Genomic DNA, 9,908 nt, shown 5'->3' on the forward strand with positions numbered 1-9,908 from the left:
TACAAAAGAAAGATTGGAGCAGATGGCTAGGTGGAGACCTATAAGGCCAGGCTCGTGGCAAAAGGATTCAGACTAAGGCAAGGGATTGACTTTGATGACTTTGGTTTTATTATGGGCTTTATCTATTTAAAGTGTTTTGAATAAGATGCTCCATAGTTTAGAGTAAAACTTCTAGAATTATAATGAGATTATAATAGTGAGATCTAGAAGATGATAACTCTAGACTTAAACAGTTCCAGATCATAGGATAACTAATCAGATGTTAGTGGATCCACAAAGATTGGTACATACTACGCTTGCTCCCTTCAGGAGGATGTCTGTTCTCATAGGCATTTGTGTGGTGACACTATAGCTAGTATGTAGGTGCTTATTAGGAAATAAGTTCACTGAACATGATTCAATAAGTTGAACAACTAATGGATATTACTCACGTGTCAATATAGGGATTTGTGTATAGAGATAGTTAACGTCAATAGAGGATCTACCCCTTTCAGTATATAGGAAGAGAATATCCTATGTTATTCTTAGTATGCGAGTTCTGAAATCTCTGGCCAGAGTGTATGAAATTAGGAAGGAGTTTCTAATTTGCATTAATATGAACTTTGCATTATGAATAAGAAATCATATGATTAAATTTGATAGGCCTGCCACGAGATCCATGCCTTGTATTTAATCGGGATATTGTAAGGGTAGAAGGAATTTATTGTACGGTAACTAGTCACTTACAGGTTCTTGGTTTTCTAAGCAGTGAATTCATATTATCCGGATAGTTGCGATATGTTGAGAAGCATCACTCACGATGTAGAATAAATATAATTAATCAGTTAATTATATTTAGTGAATTTTAGTATTCATGTAAATAATTAATAAAAGTTTATTATTATTTATTTTATTACCGACATAATATTGAACCTACAGGGTCACACCATAAAAGAATATTTTCTTTGATGAAATAATGAGAGAGAGATTATTTTTCTAAATAGTTTAGAAAAAGAAATAATTATTAAAATAGTTTTAATTATTATTAAAGCATTTTATAAAAATAAAGTGTGGGGCTAATATATATAATGATATATTATAAAACCCTAGGAGAGCACTATAAATAGAATGAGATGGCTCATTCTAAACACACACTTGGTTTTGTGAAAACCCTAAGAAGAGCTAGCCTCCATCTTCTTCCTCTCTCTCTCTCTCTCTCTCTCAAAACTCCATATTTATAAAAGCTTGGTTTTATAAAAAGCTTCATCGAAGAGGATCATTCTTGGTGGATACCGGTAGAGTGCTCCACAGACTGAGGAGCAACTGCTAGCAACCATATTATAAAGCTTCGATTTTCAAGGTATGGTTACGATTCCTCCGTTTTTCTGATTTATACGTTTTTCTATATGTGCGATACATGGTTTTTATGAAATAATTGTTATATCACGCTTCCGCTCATCCGTAAATTCCTTCAAACTATCAAATTGTTATCTTGATACATTCATCTCCAATTATTCATATCTCATAAACATCATCAAATAACTTGTAATTTACATAAATCATATTTAAGTAAAACAACAAAATATGATAAAATTTGACATCGTCATTTTAAAAAGTAATGTATGATTTATAAAGTTATGAATGTACCAATAATTAAAAATAAAATTGGATATATTTTTAAAAATATATCCAATATATTAAAAACCCGATTAAATCTGATTATTATAATATATTTTCATATATATATATTTATGAATTCACATTTACTATAAATATAATAATATTTTAAACACATATATATTTACATATTTATGATAAGTAATATTATTTATATACTTTATTGCATAAATAATGAAAGAAGGTATAGTAAGTACACTTTATATATTTGGATAAAAATGATAAAACATATTATTCTATAAACATGTTTATTTTTTGCCGAACTTAAATATTTTCAACGAAGTAATGTTTTAATAAAATATTTCATGTAAACTAATATATTTTTACGATGATCCCTTGCTAACATATGTAGTCTTCGGAATCTCTAATAAAACTCGATCCGATTTAAATTAGAAAAAAGCCCGGCCCGATCCGATCCGGTCCGAAAAAAAGCCCGGTGAGGCCCGCCTCGAAGGCCCAAACGGGCTCTGACATTTTCGGAAAGCCCGGCCCGGTCAAAGTCAAAGCCTGAAAAGCCCGGTCCGGTCAAAGCCCGACTTTTTAAGGCCCGGTCAAAACCCGGCCTGGTGGACATTTTGTGCATCTCTAGCTCAGGCTGACAGAGGACTCTGGTTTGATCCCTGCCACTCCAAACATTTTTCACAATTTATGAGAGACACGATGGGAGGGAAAGTCACAATTTACAAGGGAAATGAAGGGAGGGGAAGTGTTAGAATAATACAGAGTAAAGTAACTAGTTTCTTGTTATTGCCTCCAATATTAATCTTTATTTCCTCTGCCCCTGCTTTAATCCACTTAACTCCCATCATCAAAATCTGTAGTAAGGTGAAATCACCCTGTTATATCCACATGGTACCAACAAGAACGAGCAAATAAGTATTGGAAAATAATTAGAGATAGTATGAGTATCTTTATAAGATTGACATAATTTATGTGTCTAGAGCGTAATTGGGTTTTAGCTCGTCACAATAGGTCTTTAACTTTCGAGGACACTCAAAGTTTTCATATCTTTTCCCAGAAATCAGGTGTCACTAAACCTCCCCTTCCTCCTTACTCCGGTGCAGGTGTCTACCGGAACTCTTATGCAAAAAATGACATGACTTTTCAAAGGACCAATACCACACATCCCGATCACGACTTCAATTAAGGGTAATTCTTAGAATAGGCGCAACATCTCGTTCATCAAAAAAATCTCGCATCAAGTGAATATCCCAGGAGATCCCAGGCTAATTTCCATTCTCCACAGAAGTAAACACCATACTGTCCAAAAAAACCAGGTATATAGAAGTTACTCTTGGATTAACATCACATGGAAGCCATGGCTCCTTCAAAATATCTATCTCAACCCCATTTCCTACCCTTATTCGAGCTACTTATTTAACCACGTGTCGGGCCTCGAATACACCCCGCTTGAAAAAATTCGGGTTGTTTCCTAGCCAAGAATTCAAATAATCCCTTGATACATAGTAACGTGCCTTAAATATACGACTAACCAAAGACTCTGGTTGACAATGAAGATGTCAACCTGGTTGACATTCATGAAGATTTCAAAATACCATCCCTCATTTTGACTTGTGAATCATTAATAATTCCGATCCACGGTTTGGTCCTTTCGACTCCGCATCTGAACCCTTCTTGCGGTGTAGCTGTTGTTGGGTGTTTGCAAAAAACACCGAAAAGGGGTTTGAGCCCTGCGGCACCTCCGGTGTGAGAGTAAGAACTTGCTTTTGGATGGTAAAGATAGAAATGTAAGGTGATCGTGTGTGTACAAGAGCGTGTAAAAGAGAGCGTAACCCCCAAATCCTTTCCCCTTGGGGTATTTATAGTCCAAGGGTAGGGTTTAGGGGTTGGTATATTTGGATCAGGGCCGTTCATTGCTAGGGCCGGAGGATGCCTAGTTTGAATGAATTTCATACACGTGTCTAGGCAAGGACCGCCTTAGAATGTACCAAGGGCGTGCTGAATTGTGTCATCCTTGTCCCAATTTTTGGTTGTTGATAACTGTCATTGTCACGTACCCAGACTTGTATCCCACGTGCTCTTCCAAAGTGGGCTGTAGGATTGGCTTCTTCCTGAGTTAAGATGGACTCGACTCCTCCCCTGAGTTGAGAGAGCGTACCTGCAACCACATCCGAATCCTGGACGTTGGATCTCTTAGTCATCTTGAAGGTTCTGGCTCTAGTTGAGCTGGATGCCGGTCCTTCTGATGCAGTACCTGCAGTAGCTGCCCAATAATTCCTAGCAAGATGTCCAACCTTACCACAGTTATATCAAGTAACTGCGGGTTTCTCTGAGTTGCACTCTGATGCATAATGACCCTTCTGATGATATTTGAAACATTGACCATCCCTTGTGCACATACCACTATGTTTCTTGCCACATATCTTACAATCCACCGCTGAATTTGCTGACTAGGTTGGAGTGGAGGTAACTGAAGTGGTAGTAGGCCTGACCTGAGGAAAAGTCTGTCTTCTAAATCTTTTATTCCTATTTTGGCCAAATCGCTTCTGAAACCTCTGACCGAATCCTCTGGATTCGTCTCATCAGTAGTACCTTCAGACTTTCTCTTCTTATCACTCTTTTCTTTGGCAGCCAACTTCTGATCACTTTCAATTACTAGAGAGGCCTGAACTACAGAAAGATATGTCTTGAGCTGCAAGGCTACAACTCCGCTATGGATTTCTGGCTTCAGTCCCTGCTGGAACCTCTTCGCTTTCTGAGCTTCAGTACTCACATACATAGGTACCAATCGGGCCAATTCCGTAAACTTGGCCTCATATTCTGCCACACACTTTTCATCCTGCTTCAATTCCAGAAACTCAACCTCCAATTGACTTTGCATACAGTATGGAAAATACTTTTCCGAAAAATACTCTATAAACCTGGTCCAAGAAACATGACCTTCTCCTTCCAAGGCACGAGTGGACTCCCACCAATAATTTGCTTCACCCTTCAGAAAATAACTCGCATAGTCTAATTTAAGATTATCACTTACTTGCGTGAGGGTAAAGGCTTTTTCCATCTCCTTTAACCAAATTCTGGCAGCAACTGGGTCCACTTCACCCTTAAACCCTGGGGGTTTCACAAACTGAAAGGATTTAAAGCTAAGGGTTTGATTCACCTCTCTCTGCTGAGGTTGTTGTTGAAGCTGCAGCTGTTGGATTTGTTGTTGCTGTTGTTGTATGAACTGCTGCTGTTGCATAAATTGTTGTTGCTGCTGCTAGAATTGTACTTGCTGCTGAGCCATTTGATTAGACTGTTGGCGCAACAAATCTAGAAACTCACCCATAACTGGGCTCCCATCACAAGCTCTACTAGAGGAATTGGATGAGATATTCTTCTTAGGCGGCATTCTCCTGAAACACAACAAATGGTTTTAGTTTAAAAATTTCCCCCGGGTAGCAATATTTTCATGTGTCAAGAGAATGCTGTCGCAATAAAATATTCCCATCCTCATTTAGTTGGGGTCCGAAAGTAATGAGTGGCTAAATTTAACAAAATCAGCAAAAAATGCAACAACAAAAATAACAACAATAATAACAACATAAGCTAATACTCCTAACATCCGCTGACCACTATCGCAACCTACTAACTGAACTCACATGATCGGACTCGTTCTCGCGAGAGGGATAGCTAGAAATCTCTATCGGCCGTTACCAATAGCAGATACATAAGGGAAATATACTAAAGATCAGGGCAGTTCCAAGATCCTCAATATATGCCAGGGTTACGCCTTCGAACCCTTGACTAGACTCTTAATTCTACACCTTTTTGACTCTACTCCTAACCTAAGTCAGGGATTTAAACCTGCAGCTCTGATACCAATCTGTGACAGCCTCAACCCCGGGGTCTGGAGTTGACTCACTAATACATCAAACCACAATTATAATACAAACAGCATATTCTTATTTCAATATAAACACAACCCCTTCACAAGATCTTTTCCAGGTTCAAGTATGATTTAGGTTACACACTTAATACAAACCATCTTATTTATAAAAAAGTTGACGAATCTAACTTTCTACAGCAACTCACAGACCACACCTGGTCTGACACAACAATCTCAGAGGAGCTCGATACAGGAGGAACTGGAATATGGCCCTGCCCATGACAGAAGGATCTCTTATGTATCTGCAATACATGAATATACAAAACATTTACAAGTGTGAGCGATCAATCGCTCAGCAGTACCACTATATGAATAACAAGTAAAACAGTTTATAATAAAAAAGTTATAGGAACTGAAATCGTAACTCGTTTATTAGAACAAGTAAAATGGGTATAAACTATATATCAACACTAGCATGCTCTGTGTAACAAAAAATCAGTCGTGTGCTGTGCAAATACCAGAGTCCAATTTTAGCATGCTATTTTCATTTCCAAAACATCTGTTCCATTATAGGAACCACAAAACCAATTGTCCCGTTGCGAGGACCCAAAATCATTTGTTCTATTACGGGAACCACAAAATCTCGCTCAGATATGCATATATTGGATGATCCCTGATGAGACAGCTGATCAGGCTATCTCCATCGAACGGCTCCATCTGCCATCCCATAAAACTTGTTCCGGAACTCAAAGACTAGCTAGGTCTCTGTCACGCTGGACCAAGTGGTTTAAATAGGGTGCACAACTAACTTAGCCTCTTACGCTATCTTCCTGGCCATTACGGGCCCTCGCGCACGCTCATCCAATTATCTGATCTGTTTTATCCAGTTTTTCAAACCACTTATACATATCTCTCTTCAAAACAATTCTATCACAACACACTTTCCAAAAACCTTTCCAAAATTTATTCATAATTTAGAGATAGGCATTTTCAGAAGTTACTTTTCCCTCAAAATATAAGTTAACAAAACATTTTGAAACACAGGGGATGCATAACTGTTAGGTCACACAACACTGTAGAAGGGGGTTGAATACTGTGTAGAATACAATCAAATCGATTTCGAACACAAGTAACAGTAAACAGATATATTTGATATAATAAACTCTGTTACAATAGAACTGTTCTCTCTCAGTGATGAACAAATATCATGACAGCTACTAGGTTACAATGTATGATCTTCTCGATAATGATAACACATATAGTGTAAACCTATGTTTGTGTTTATATAGTACACAGTTACAAGATAACTTCTAATTGATATTGAATATAATTCTGTCTCCTAAAATATATCAATCAGATATCTTATACAAGTCTTCTTATCTTCTAACTCTTTCCATGCATATCTTCTTTTGTATTAGTCTCGATCTTCTTTCCTGTAAATCAGCTTCCTTCCTTAACTGTTAGTCCTCCCGTACTTAACTTCTGATATCCATCTTCTGATATTTATCTTCTGATAATCTAAGTTATGATATCCTTAAGTTCTGACTTCCAGTAAGTACTGATTCCAGTAAGTACTGATATTTCCTGTTTGTTAAGATCTGAAAACTAAACATGAAACATATTAGACATGACATCTCAAATGTATCTAACAATCTCCCCCAACATGTAAATTGTACAAAAATATACAAGATAATAGATTTGATGATGTCAAAAACATTTAAATTCAAATGCAATGAGAGTTTAATAAGACTATTAACTACAACTTACAGTCCTTGTAGCTTTACCAACTTCACTGGATCAATCTGAATCCATAATGATTCTTAACAAAATCTCTTACCAGCTTGTCTTCAGCTTTCCTCAGAATTTCAACTAACTGTGCTTTGATCTGAATCAGTTCTTCATCTTTACTATCACCAATTTGATAAATGGTTGTTCTGAGAGCTTGAATTGATGTTCTTTCAAGTCCATCACCAAGTCTGACAACTCTAGGATATGAAGAGTTTTCATTATAACATAAGCATTTTCCTTTCAGAATAATTTCCACCTTAGCAGAGTTCTTCAGCATAGGAATTTCTCTTCCATCACCTTCAATAATCATTGGTATATACTGAGAAGTCTTTGTACCAGAGATTCTAAATAAATCTCTTATAGCCTTCAAAATGTATTCTGACATACTTGTTTAGCACATCAGTATCAGCTTGTCTGTAAGTTAATCCATCATAGAGAAATAATATCAATTTTTCCTTTAGATTATCCTTATCATGAGCATCTATCACGATTTGAGCAGACAACACTTTGTCAAAGTGCTTTTGTTTGATTTGTTCATATGGTTTGTCTGTCAACATGAAAGGATCTCTTAAAGTAACTTCTACTCCTGTTTGTATCTTCTCTTCATCAGAACCTAATCCAACTTTATCTCTAGGTTGTTTGGATCTCAACCCAAATGTTGCGAGTTGATTTATCATAAGATTAGATTTTGGTTCAACTGGAGTAGCTTTCTTCCATAACAGCTTCTTCTTATCAGCAATTTTCATCTTTTCCAAATTAACTTGATCAGAATTTGATGTTTCTTCTGTAACTTGTTGTTCTTCATTCTGAACAACTTGAGAAGTGTCAGAGGTTGTTTTAGATTCTTCAATTATCTTTCTTCTCTTCAGAATTTGAACAGTTTCATCTTCTATCAAATCATCATCATGCATTGTAGTTTGATAGACTGGAATGGAAGAACTTATCTTTTTCTCAATCTTTAAAGATTCACTAACCTTTTCTTTTCCTTTTGACTTAGGATCAATCTCAGTTTGTGATCTAGTCTTGGACTTTGAAGTCTCAAAATTTGACTTTTCCCTGATCACAATGCCTTTTTCCTTAGGTCTTGGAGGTTTCTTTGTATCAGAAGCTTTTGACTTAAGATTTGTCTTTTCAGCTGCAAATATAGCTTCTTCCTTCTTAAGAGTTTCCAAATCCATTCCTGGATTTTGTTTCAGAAATAATCTTCTAGCTATCACTTCATCAAATGTCTGGATTTTAGGATTTTTGTAATAAACAGTAGTCTGCTTCCCTTTTAGCTTCAGAGTTTGTAAAAACTTCTGAGAGTCTTTAAATCCTGACTGAATCAGAATATCAGAACTTGACATCCGACTTTGCTTATCAGAACTTGACTTCAGACTTTTAGCATTCATAGCATCAGAACTTGACTTATTCTGTGTAGAAAATTTTCCTTGAACTTTTCATTGACCTCTACTCTTATCAGAGTTTCCCTGGTCATCACCTTTATCATCCTTTTTCTTCAGTATTTGAGTAGGTGAGCATTTGGACTTAACTACCTTCTCCCCCTTTTTGGCATCATCAGGAAGTAAGAGAGATATAAAAAGTTCTACTGAAGATTGGATTTCTTCCAATTGAGCTTTCTGAGAAACTTGATTAGCCAGGACCTCATCAATTTGGGCCTGTTGCTTCTCTTGAATCTTCTCAATGGCTTCAATTTTCTCAAGAGTAGGTCTGATATATCTGTTCTTGTCAAGCTTAAGCTGTAGATCTAGCTTAAGCTGAGTCTCAGGCACACAGAAAGTAGCAACGATGAGATCCAAATCAAAGTCCTCCGAAGTCTTATCGTTCCAAGTGTCCTGACCCACCTTCCTCGTGGGCTGCTCAATCACCGTGCTGATAGCCTCTACACTGTACTCAACAGTCCTCCCTCTCACCACCGTAAAACCATTCTTCTCCGCCTTGGCGTTTGCATAGAACTCCCGCACAACACTCATGAGCACAGCAGCGGGCGCCTCACAAAAAGAAACCCATCCCATCTCGAGAATCATCTCAAACAGCTTACCATCCTTCCCTGATGGCAGAAAATCTCGCTCCTTAGCAATAGGATTTTGAGAGAAGCCTCGTGTACTCTTCTTCAGCCTCAGGAGTAGAAAACCTTGGCCTCACACTACCTGCAGATGAAGAATCGGTGGTGCTGCTTCCAACTTATGTTCTTTGCCTCTTGGGTGCCATCGGGATTGCAGAAAAGAGAATAAAAGCTTAGGTGTTTAGAGAGAATTTGTGTTTGAGAGTTTGTGATGCGGTGGACAAGTTGTGTGTAAGCGTATGTATTTATAGGTGGAGATGTGTGAATTCTATAAGGAATAGAAGTGTGAATTGATTATGGGAATCGTGGGAATAATGAAATTGATTAGGAGAGGGAATTATGGGATGTGGAAGAGCAAAAATCAGGTTGGAATGGATTTTGGAGTAAAAGTCCCGATTTTACCTTATAAAACTGCTGAAATAATTTTTTTTTCGAACAGGACCCGTCGCGGGCGCGCGCTAGGAAAGCGCGGGCGCGCTCACTCTCTGGAAAACCGGTGCGATCGCACGCTAGATCAGCGCGGGCAGGCTTGGTTACTGGAAAAAGGCGTAGCCGCGCGATTGATCAGCG

Source organism: Apium graveolens, chromosome 4, assembly GCF_009905375.1.
Source record: "Apium graveolens cultivar Ventura chromosome 4, ASM990537v1, whole genome shotgun sequence".
Classification (NCBI taxonomy): domain Eukaryota; kingdom Viridiplantae; phylum Streptophyta; class Magnoliopsida; order Apiales; family Apiaceae; genus Apium; species Apium graveolens.